Source organism: Euphorbia lathyris, chromosome 10 (assembly GCF_963576675.1).
Source record: "Euphorbia lathyris chromosome 10, ddEupLath1.1, whole genome shotgun sequence".
NCBI lineage: Eukaryota > Viridiplantae > Streptophyta > Magnoliopsida > Malpighiales > Euphorbiaceae > Euphorbia > Euphorbia lathyris.
The window spans coordinates 16,257,472-16,267,764 of NC_088919.1; positions in this window are offsets into that span (position 1 = coordinate 16,257,472).

A 10,293-nucleotide genomic window follows, 5' to 3' on the forward strand; every position below is an offset into this window, starting at 1 on the left:
TCATTGAACAACAAATTACTCAGCGCTCTCTGAATGCTATAACTTCCGCTTAAACACTGAGTAAAATAGAATATGTTCCATGAGCTGACCTATATCTATAAACTGACCTTAGACTTACTCAATTAAACCTTCAAATGTTTAGAGTAAAACTAAGTTAGTAGCTCAACCCTTACGGGGGAGTTTGCTAAGCTATATTAGGTCAACTATTATGGGGGAGCTCAATACTGAGTTCTTCGCTGAATATTTTTGCCAACATCAAAATGGGGGAGTTTGTTGAAACACCTTTCCACATAATTTTGGTTTGACAAAATTGTTTAAGTATAATTAAAAACATATTCTAAAACACACTAAGTTTAAATGCTTTGATTTATTTTACTAATGTGTTTGTTCAATGTTGAGTTAAATTGTTTATAAGACATAAAGATAAAGGCCCAAAGCCTAATACGGAAGTCAAAGTCCAAGTCAAACAGTTTAAAGCAACTCGGCCCGCGTATGTCAAAACGCTGTCGTTATGTACAAAACGCAGCTCAGCGGAAGAAGGATCTAGAAGACCTTCGAGGAACAACTTCGGGACGAAGCTGCTGAGTTGATTCGACAAACAGTACAAGACAGCAGCTGGCTAAGAACAACTTCCAAACAAAGTATTTCCACTTTGGGTAAAGTTCAGAAGACACAGTATGCTGTCTAGTTGACATTACCATAAATGGAGAGACACTCTGCCGAGCTGACCAAAAGCTGACCGAGGACAGAAGATACTCAAATCTGATTGGCCGAGAGCTCTGAGCAAGTCAGGATGACAACGACAGGAAGCCGTTTCCCTCCAACGGTTATTTCGAAATTCGAAATGACCGACACCTCAAATGTCTCTATAAATAGAGCCTTTCAGTTGCTTCATTCAACAGACAACTTGATCAAGCCATTACGCTGACCAAATTTCTACGCAAAATTCTCCAAGCAAAAGCAAAGCAATCTTACACTAAATTTCATATCTTTTGTGTAAAAGTCTAGAGTGATTATTCAATCATCTAAGGTGTCTTAGCAATCATTGTTTAGGACAAACACTTATCATTTCTAGAGATTAGAAAAGAGAGGCTGAGTACTCGGTTATAGTACTCAGCGAGAGATTAGGATTGAGTAGAGGTATAGAGGAAGGTACTCTTGTTATACTCAGTTGCTAAGATTGTAAAAGCTTTGATGCTCTACCGTTAAAGAGCTCAGTAGAGAATTCGAAATCTCGGAACGTGTTCCGGGGACAGGACGTAGGCTTGGAGGCCGAACCTGGATAAATCTGCTGAGTAACATATTTCTAACCTTTAACTCCTTCATATATTTATTGCTTGCTTAAATAAAAAACTGACCAAGTAAAGAGGTCAAGCTGAATTGTGCGCATTGAATATCTGAGCTCAGGAATAGACTCTAAGTGCTATCTCCTGACTCAAGTAAAGAAAACTGACCTAGTCACTAGTTGACTAAGCCAGTATCTTACTATTCACTCAGCGCCGCTGTTGTAGACACCGAGTCGGAGGACCTGTGACGAGAACCTGAAACAAGACGGTCGAAGCGATTGATTCCGGAAGTTTTGAAAAATATATATAGAATGATAAGCTGAGGAAAATTAACGGCACGGCGCGGGCACACAACGGCATCCCGTACGCGGACGACGATGGTCGAACGCCCGCTTGACGGCTCGAGACGTGCGCGCGGCGTCCGTCGGACGCACTGCGAGTGGCACGCTCTCGACGCCCGAGCAATGCCTGGGACCGCTGGCGGTGCGCGCCCTCGTGGGCCGTTGAGCACACGGGTCTGGCAGCGCGAGGCGCGCGTTCGGCGGCCGCGACGTGCGAGCGTCTAGCTGCGCGGAACGCGCTCTCGGTGGCCACGGAGTGCACGCGTCCAATGGTGCGGGGCACGTCTCGAGGGTCGCCGGGCGGGCACCCAACCACGTCGGGCGAACGCCCAACGCGTCGGGCGGACGCCCGACGAGGGTTGGGCGCAAGCGCCCAACCTGGCGTTGGGCGCTCGCCCAACGCCGTTGGGCGATCGCCCAACGAAAGTTGGGCGGCCGCCCAACTATTGTTGGGCGGCCGCCCAACAAGGTTGGGCGGTAGCCCAACACTAGGTTGGGCGGCCGCCCAACCACAATGGGCGACGCCCAATTTTTTTTGGGCGTCGCCCATTGTTCCGGGATCCGTTTTCCTATATAAGGGCACGAATCCCAAGGTGAAAGGAAAAGGATTTTTTTGGGGGAGAGAGCTTTCTCACACTAGATATTTTTCTAGAGAGAGGAAGTGGATTTTTTGGGAAAAAAACATTTTTTTTTTTTCCTAAAATTGAAAATCTCTAAATTTCCTAAGTTCAATTTTTACTAAATTTTTATTAAAATCGGGAGCTCGCGGTTCGTGGAATCAATCGGCTTCGACTGTCAGATACCGAATCAAAGGTATTATCCGAGGACTAGACTCTTTATTTTATTTAATTTATTTCTCTCCTTCTATTTATTTTTTTATGCTATAGTTTTTATTCCTTTAGTCATTTATTTATTTTGTCACATTTTATTTAGTTAGCGTATTTATTTAATTTTCGTTTCGTGTTAAATAAAATTCGGTTTTGTTTTTAAAATAAAAACCTCGTTTTGGATATCCCAATACGAACCGTGATCTGATAAAAAGGTAGTTCGGGTATCGAAAATGTTATAATTATAAGTTTTTTATTTAAAAGAGGTTTCCAAATAACGTTTTAAAATAAAAACATCGTTTTAGGAACTTCCGTTTTCGACTATGATCCATCTTTGGTAGTTCGGAAGTACAAAACGATTGAATTAGATTTAATTTAATGCTTTTGAACAAATCTGGAAAATGTTGGAGTGCTGCTGTAATTTGCCAATTCTGTCACTAAAGGCTGTTTACCAACGGATTTTCCGTCCGTAAATCTGCCAAAATGTAAAAAATGCCATTTCGGTCCCCTTTTTTTAATTTTTAGACTTTTAATCCTTGGTATATATATATATAGTTAAGTGATACATGTTTTCAAATCGTTTTAGAACTTTAGTATATATATTTATTTTAGAATGTTTATATATCATTTTTATCCTATTTTACAATATAAGTATATATATATATATATAGGTATTTCCTTTTTCTTAACTTAGGCTATGTTTAAATATTAGTTATTTGATATTTTGAGAAATAATGGATGGATATTAGTATATGTCATTTTTGGTATTTGAACTATATTAATTATGTATATATATGTATAGTTTTGGGAACATTTAGGTTATGTTAATTATTGATAAATAGAGTTATTTTGAGTGATAAATGCTATTTTCTTATTTGTGAATTTCATCTACTATTTTCATATATTTAAAGTATAAATATATTATTTTCATTACTCTTTCTTATATATGTATTAGATAGTATACTTTCTTTTACTCTTATTTTATGTCTTTTGGGCTAAAATGTGTAAATATATATCTATATTATTTTCTTTATCTCTTTTGGCCATTTATGAGTCCATGTTTCTAATGGGCTTCACTTTGAAAAATTAATTTTGGGCTTAAATATGGTTGTTAATATAATTATAATAGTTAGAGAGTCCATTAAATAAGTGGGGGAAATAAATCACAAAAAGAGAGTTTTCAATTAAATTATTTAAGCTAATGAGTTTTCTTAGATTTCTAATGTAGATAAATAGAGTCATTTTTGTTGATATTTTAAATCGTCTTCAAAACACCACGCTTTAAAACCTTAGTCCGTTCCAACGACGTATTAAGCGAACATTGTAATTAAAATCGTTTTCGTTGTAAATAAGGAGTTTTGAATCGTTTTCTTAAAGAATTTGTACAAAGTAAAATTGACTTGTATGTTTAACCATGTCTTCTCATTAAAAGGTTTTCATCTCAAACGTTTTCAAATACTCGAGTCGTTCCAACGACGATTCGGGTAAACTTCATCAAACGGGGTTTTAAAACGCACCTAAATCGTTCCAACGACGATTAAGGTGCGAACCATGTAAATAAATCCGTTTTGGGAAGTAAGTTAATGTAGAATAGACACACAACATAACCTTTAAATACGGTTGTAAATAAATCACTTCTTTCTCCCCCCTCTCTGTGTATGTATAAACATAAATGGGTGATTCTTTACTGATATGGCTTTTCAATATCATATGCTCAAAACGGTTTCCAAAAAGAGAAAGAAAAGGGTTTCAAATGAATTTTAAACTTAAAGAAGTATACGATTAGTCCGTTATCGCCTAACATGCTGAGTAGGAGGCCGGTGGTTCATAACCGGGCGATATCGGGGTGCCTAGTAGCCTTTCTTCGGAAAGGAGCTAGCCTTCTCGGCTCGTACCTAAGTTTCCCGAACCCACACCGGTCTCCCGCAAGGGATCGGTGTTCATTTTCCCATTCGTGGGTGGCGACTCTTCCATATCTCCGAGCTCCGGTCCTGCCGATCAGCTTGATTCCACGATTGGTTGCTTTCGGCGCCAATCATCGCTTACGTCGCCATGAGGTTGTCCACCCCCCGGTCCGCCCGGGAGTTTAGGCCGCGGCACCTCGTCTAACAGCTGTCCAAACCTTTTTCTCACGAAAAAGAAGTCTGCCCTAACTTAAAATTTTTAAATAATTCCTAACCACCCCCCCCCCTTGGAACTATACTTGTAACGTTATAAGGGACCAACAAAAGCAAAACAACCTTTGGGAAAGCCTCGATAGTTGCAAAAAATGCCTCCTGCTCCTGCCTCGCCAGGAGTGCCAAAAGTAGAGCCATCCACATTGATTTTAACCCAGCCCTGAGGAGGTTTAAGCCAATGGACCGGAATAATGTTGGGAGCAGGAGGCGGCCTAGGAGAAGCCAGAAGGCGGGATAAGATAGCAGCATCTCTCCGAGAAGAGCAAAAACCTTTAGAGGTAGCCAAGGACTCTCGAATCATTCGAAAGAGGGTGATCTTCGAGTGCTGAATAGAAGGAGAAACTTCCTTAAAGATTGCTTCATTCCTGTAATGCCAGATTAACCAGATGCAAGTGACAATGGCAACATGCCAGATCATCGACACCTGTGAGTTAAAATGAAGCCCACAAAGAGTGCTGAAGAAGTGGATGAATTGGGAATGACGAGACAAAGAGCAGTCAAAATGAATCTCAAGGGCCCTTCAAAGAGAATCTGCAAAAGAACAGCTAATGAATAAGTGGTTAATGGACTCAGCATCCCTACCACATAGAGCACAACGAGAGGCAATGGAGAATCCTAGATACTACAGGAGGTCATGAGTTGGAACCCGTCCATGAAAAACTCTCCAGAAAGTGAAGGAACGAGAAGGAGGAGTGTGAGCATTCCAAACAAATTTATACCAGTCCACCGAAGAGGAACTAGGAATGATAACTGAATAGTACTCTTTAGTAGAGAAAATACCCTCCGTAGAGGGCTGCTAAGCTTAGAAATCAAAATCATCTCTACCCCGGTGAATAGATCGAATACTGTCTTAAACAACCGAAGGTAGAGTACCTAAGTCAAGCCACTCCGAATTTACCAAAAAATCATCAACAGAATTATAGCGAGAATGCTTATCCTGATGATCAAGACCCAATCTGTCCGCCACCGATTGATACGATCCACCTATCTGTCTAGAAATCAAGCGATGAAGACTGACCAATCCAACAAAAGGTCTGGTCCCAAATTGATGAATAAACAAACTTACAAGAAGACCAAATCGAGGAAGGAGCAATGGTAGCTTTAGGAAAACCAGAGACAACCAGAAATCTAGACTTCATCAGAGAAATAGCAAGACTGGTGCCTTGAATCAATTCCCAAACCCATCTTACCTAAGAGAGCATGGTTAAAGATCCTAAAGTCCTTAATTCCCAAACCTCCACCTTCCAAACTTTTGCAACAAGTCTGCCAGGGAACCGTGATTAGCTTCCTCTGATCAATACAACCCGTCCAAAGAAATTCCTAACACTTCTATTGAGCTTATTCAACAATCCTACTGGCCACTTATAGATCGAGAATGAGTGAACCAGAGAACCAGTAATAGAAGACTTAATTAGAGTTAAACGCCTGCAAAGGAGAGAGAGCTACCTTTCCACTTGCTAAATTGAGAGAGAAATTTGTCAGTAAGACTGCTGAGATGAGGAGCCCTTGGAGCACCTTTGAATAGAGGGACTCCTAAGTAACTGAAAGGGAGAGACTCCAAACGGATGCCAAGACAGTGAGCAAGACGAACTCTCCTCGGAGGATTCACTTGAGAACCAAAAAAGATAGTAGATTTGTCCCAACTAACCTGCTGACCAGAGATCTGTCCATAGAGCAGGAAGAAATCCTTGAGTGCATGCAAGTTGCTCAAGGATGCCACTCTAAAAATGAGCATATCATCAGCAAAAAGAAGATGAGAGGGAAAAGAATTTCCTCCAGAATAATACATGGGAGAATAAGTACCCTCCCTCACCATCTTAGCAAGCCAACGAGAGAAAAAATCCTCAGCAATGTCAAACAGAAGAGGAGAGAGGGGGTCCCATTGTCTAACCCCTCTAGAATAAGAAAAGTAACCCTTTGGAGAGCCATTAATCATCACAGAAATACGAGAAGATGTCAGAATGTTTACGATCCAATCCCTGAAAGTGAGAGAAAAACCAAAAGAATCCAACACAACCAAGAGGAAGTTCCAATCTAAAGTATCAAAGCCTTACGAATATCAATTTTTAAGGCCATGTGTCCACCAAAACGTTTTCTGTCAAGCATATTAACTCCCTCGGAAGCTAAGGCAATGCACTGATGAATGATTCTACCTTTAAGGAAACCATACTGGTTGGGAGAGACAATCTTTGCTACAATAACTGCAAGGCAATCTGCAAGAATTTTTGAGATGATTTTAAAACCAAAGTTACTCATCACAATTGGACGAAAATTCTCAATTCTGCCAGCTTCAGCAACTTTAGGAATTAGAGCCATAATACTAGAGTTTAAACTAGGCAGGATGCAACCATGATCAAGAAAAGCCTGAACCATATTGCAAACATCCTTTCCTACAATATCCCAAAAGAAACGATAAAAAATTCCCCCAAAACCATCAGGGCCAGGGGCATTGTTAGGATCCATGGAAAAGACCATGTCTTTAATAGTTTCAATGGAAGGTTTAGAAGTTAATTCCTCATTTTCCAAAGAAGTTACTAAGTTGGGAATTACCTCATTAATTGGAGAAAGATCAATATGTTCCCTAGAACTATGAAAGAGATTAGAGAAATACTCAATTACATGATCCGATAATCTAACTGTGTCAGAAATGGGACCCCTTATCGCCGATCCTCAAATGATGAATATAGGCCAATGTCTTTCTAACTCTAGCAGACCTTTGGAAAAACTAGTGTTCCGATCCCCCTCTTTAAGCCACTTAACACGGCTTTGCTCTCTGTACATCATCTCTTGCCGAAGAAGCTGTAAATCAAGGTTGGAGCAGGCAGCAGAAGCAGCACTACCCAACTCCGAAGAATCTCCTTGTTCTGAAATTTGCTTTTGAATATCTGCAAGATGAACTTCTGCCAGGTGGATATTAGAATCAATTCTGCCAAACACGTTTTTATTCCAATCCCTGATAATAGGCCTAAGAGTGCGAAGTTTATGATATAATAGTTGTGCAGGAGGGAGAGAGATGTGGGATGCTGTCCAGTGATTAGCAATTACCCCCTTTAAAGAATCATTAGTAGTCCACATGGCATGGAATCTGAACCTAGCCATCCTAGGTTCCCCAATTCTACAATGAAGGAGCACCAGGCCATGCTCAGAACTATACCTTGCCAAAGCCGTGTAAGAGATAGAGTCCCAAGAATCTAAAAAGCCCTCTGACACTAAAGCTCTATCCAGGCAACATTCAACATGAGTCGCCCTATGTCGACCATTGGACCAAGTAAACCTCTGACCCAAAGTATCAATATCAATAAGATCACAATCATCAATAAAATTCCCGAATTCCCTTCAGGATCTAGCAGCATGAGGGGAACCAAGCTTCTCATGAGAGCCCGTAATAGCATTGAAATCCCCAAACACCAACCAATTATTATGTGAAAAGGCACAACTATAAAGAGAAGACCACAACTCCCTTCGTTCCGAAACCAGATTACTACCATAGACAAAAGAAAACAGAAAAGATTTACCACCCTATTATCAATAATCTATAATAAAAACTAATTCAAAAACTAAATAAAAATTAATAAAGTGATGTTTTTTTAATGAAATAATGAGAGTGATGTTATTTAAATTTTAAAAATTAACAACAATTATTTAAAAAAACAACAACAATTTGAACTACACAATTAAAAAACAAAACCTAAATAATATTTATCTAATATTAATTCATTCAAAAAAACATATACAAATTAAAGCAAAATTTAAAATTAAGAGAATTTTTTTTTCCACCAAATTGGTGGAATCCAACTTCAACCAAATTGGGTTGAAATTGCATCTCCATGGTTGGAGAAGCAACCATCACCATACAAGCAAATCCAATCCTTTTATAATGAGGGTCGGAGATGTTGTAACACATATTCATATTAACAATGTTACATTTTAGATCAATAAGATTTACATATGAACCGTCTGATTCAAAGTAAAGAATATTTCTTGAAGATGTTAATGGTATCTTCCGATCACATGGATCAATATCCATCATTTGTCTTTGTATAATGGAAGAAGATAGCCTTTTTGGATTGTAGGAGACGGTTACATAAAGGACGATCGCTATACGACAGGGTGTGCTGCTTGACGTCATAGCAATTTAAAAGTTTTAGAACCAACCGAATAGTGACATGTGTCTAGTGAGTCAAGCACATTCCCAAGATTACAATAATTATTCCTAAAAGCTACTCCCTCCATTCCATTATATAGGTCATTCTAGCAAATTAGTTTTTTCCCTAAATATAAGTCATTCTAGGATTCCAATGCTTATTGCCCAATAGTGACATGAGAGAGTATTATTTTTTGTATTGGTACATGTGTTTTTTAATATTCCAATGCTTATTGCCCAATAGTGATATGAGAGAGAATTTTTTTTAATTAACCAATATATTTCTTAATTTGTGTGAAATACCCTAGAATGACTTATATAATAGAATGGAGGGAGTATTATATAGATAAGGTGAACACTGCTCAAGAGGCATGTGAATATCACAGTCACCAATAATTTTATATTGTTTTTAATTTTTTATAATTTCAACATCGGAATCGGAAGCGGAACCAATTTATTGGATGAGTGATGTTACTTCCTTTGATGAGTACTCAAGAATATCCTAAAAACATCACATATTATAAATTAATTAAACATTAATTATGATTGTTGATGGCAATGAAGTCAACAAAATAAATCATTAGAAATAGAAAGTAGATATGATAAAAATGAATTTACTCACTAAAAAAAAAGAAAAAAGAAATATTTAATGTGAGATGACATAATGTGCATGCGAACGAAAAGGAGAGATATGTTTGATAGTGGTGTTGACATAGCACACGTGGCACAAAATGTCAGCTAGCCTTTGTTCCATTGGGTTAGGTTAGGTTAGCCACCTATCAGGAATCAGATCGAAAATGGAAGAAACAAGGTCATCCACCTATAGTTTGGAACCGTCCAAAATGTTTAGTAATTTTTTTTTTGGAAGAAACAGAAAGACTATAAAAGCCAGAGCTAAAACAGTTACAACCTGAGATTCTTGACTCGTACTACTACGGAAGCCGAGCTCGAACCTAGATAGGTTTATAACTCGTTAGTATTTTGAGTCGAACCATTTCAAATCAAGCTTTAACGAGTTTGATTGAGCCAAACTTTGATCAAATCTAAATTAGTTGAACTTTTAATGAGTTTTAATCAAATTTATCGCAAATGCATAGAATAAGCAACGTATGATACACAAAAAATTTATAATATACTTTATATGGGTTTAAAAAATTAAAAGAATACATGTTATGGTTAAAATTCAAACAGAAGTTATTCGCAGTTAGGGAGCACAAACTCATAGAAAAATTTAAAACAATAAAATATATATCAAAGTTAATATTTTTTATTTTTTATCAACCCAAAATTTTCTAGCTAAAGACCTAAAAGGTTTTTTGTGTCATTTTTTAATGATGTTTTAAATCTTAGGTGAGTTGTGATATTAAAAAAAAAAACTAATACAATGAAACAAAAATCTAAAATAATGATATATATAGTAATTAAAAAATCTTCTAAAATATGATAATTAAAAAATAATTAAGCCTATTTCTACCAAAAAAAAAATAAATAATTAAGCCTATTCGCGAGCTTTCGAGC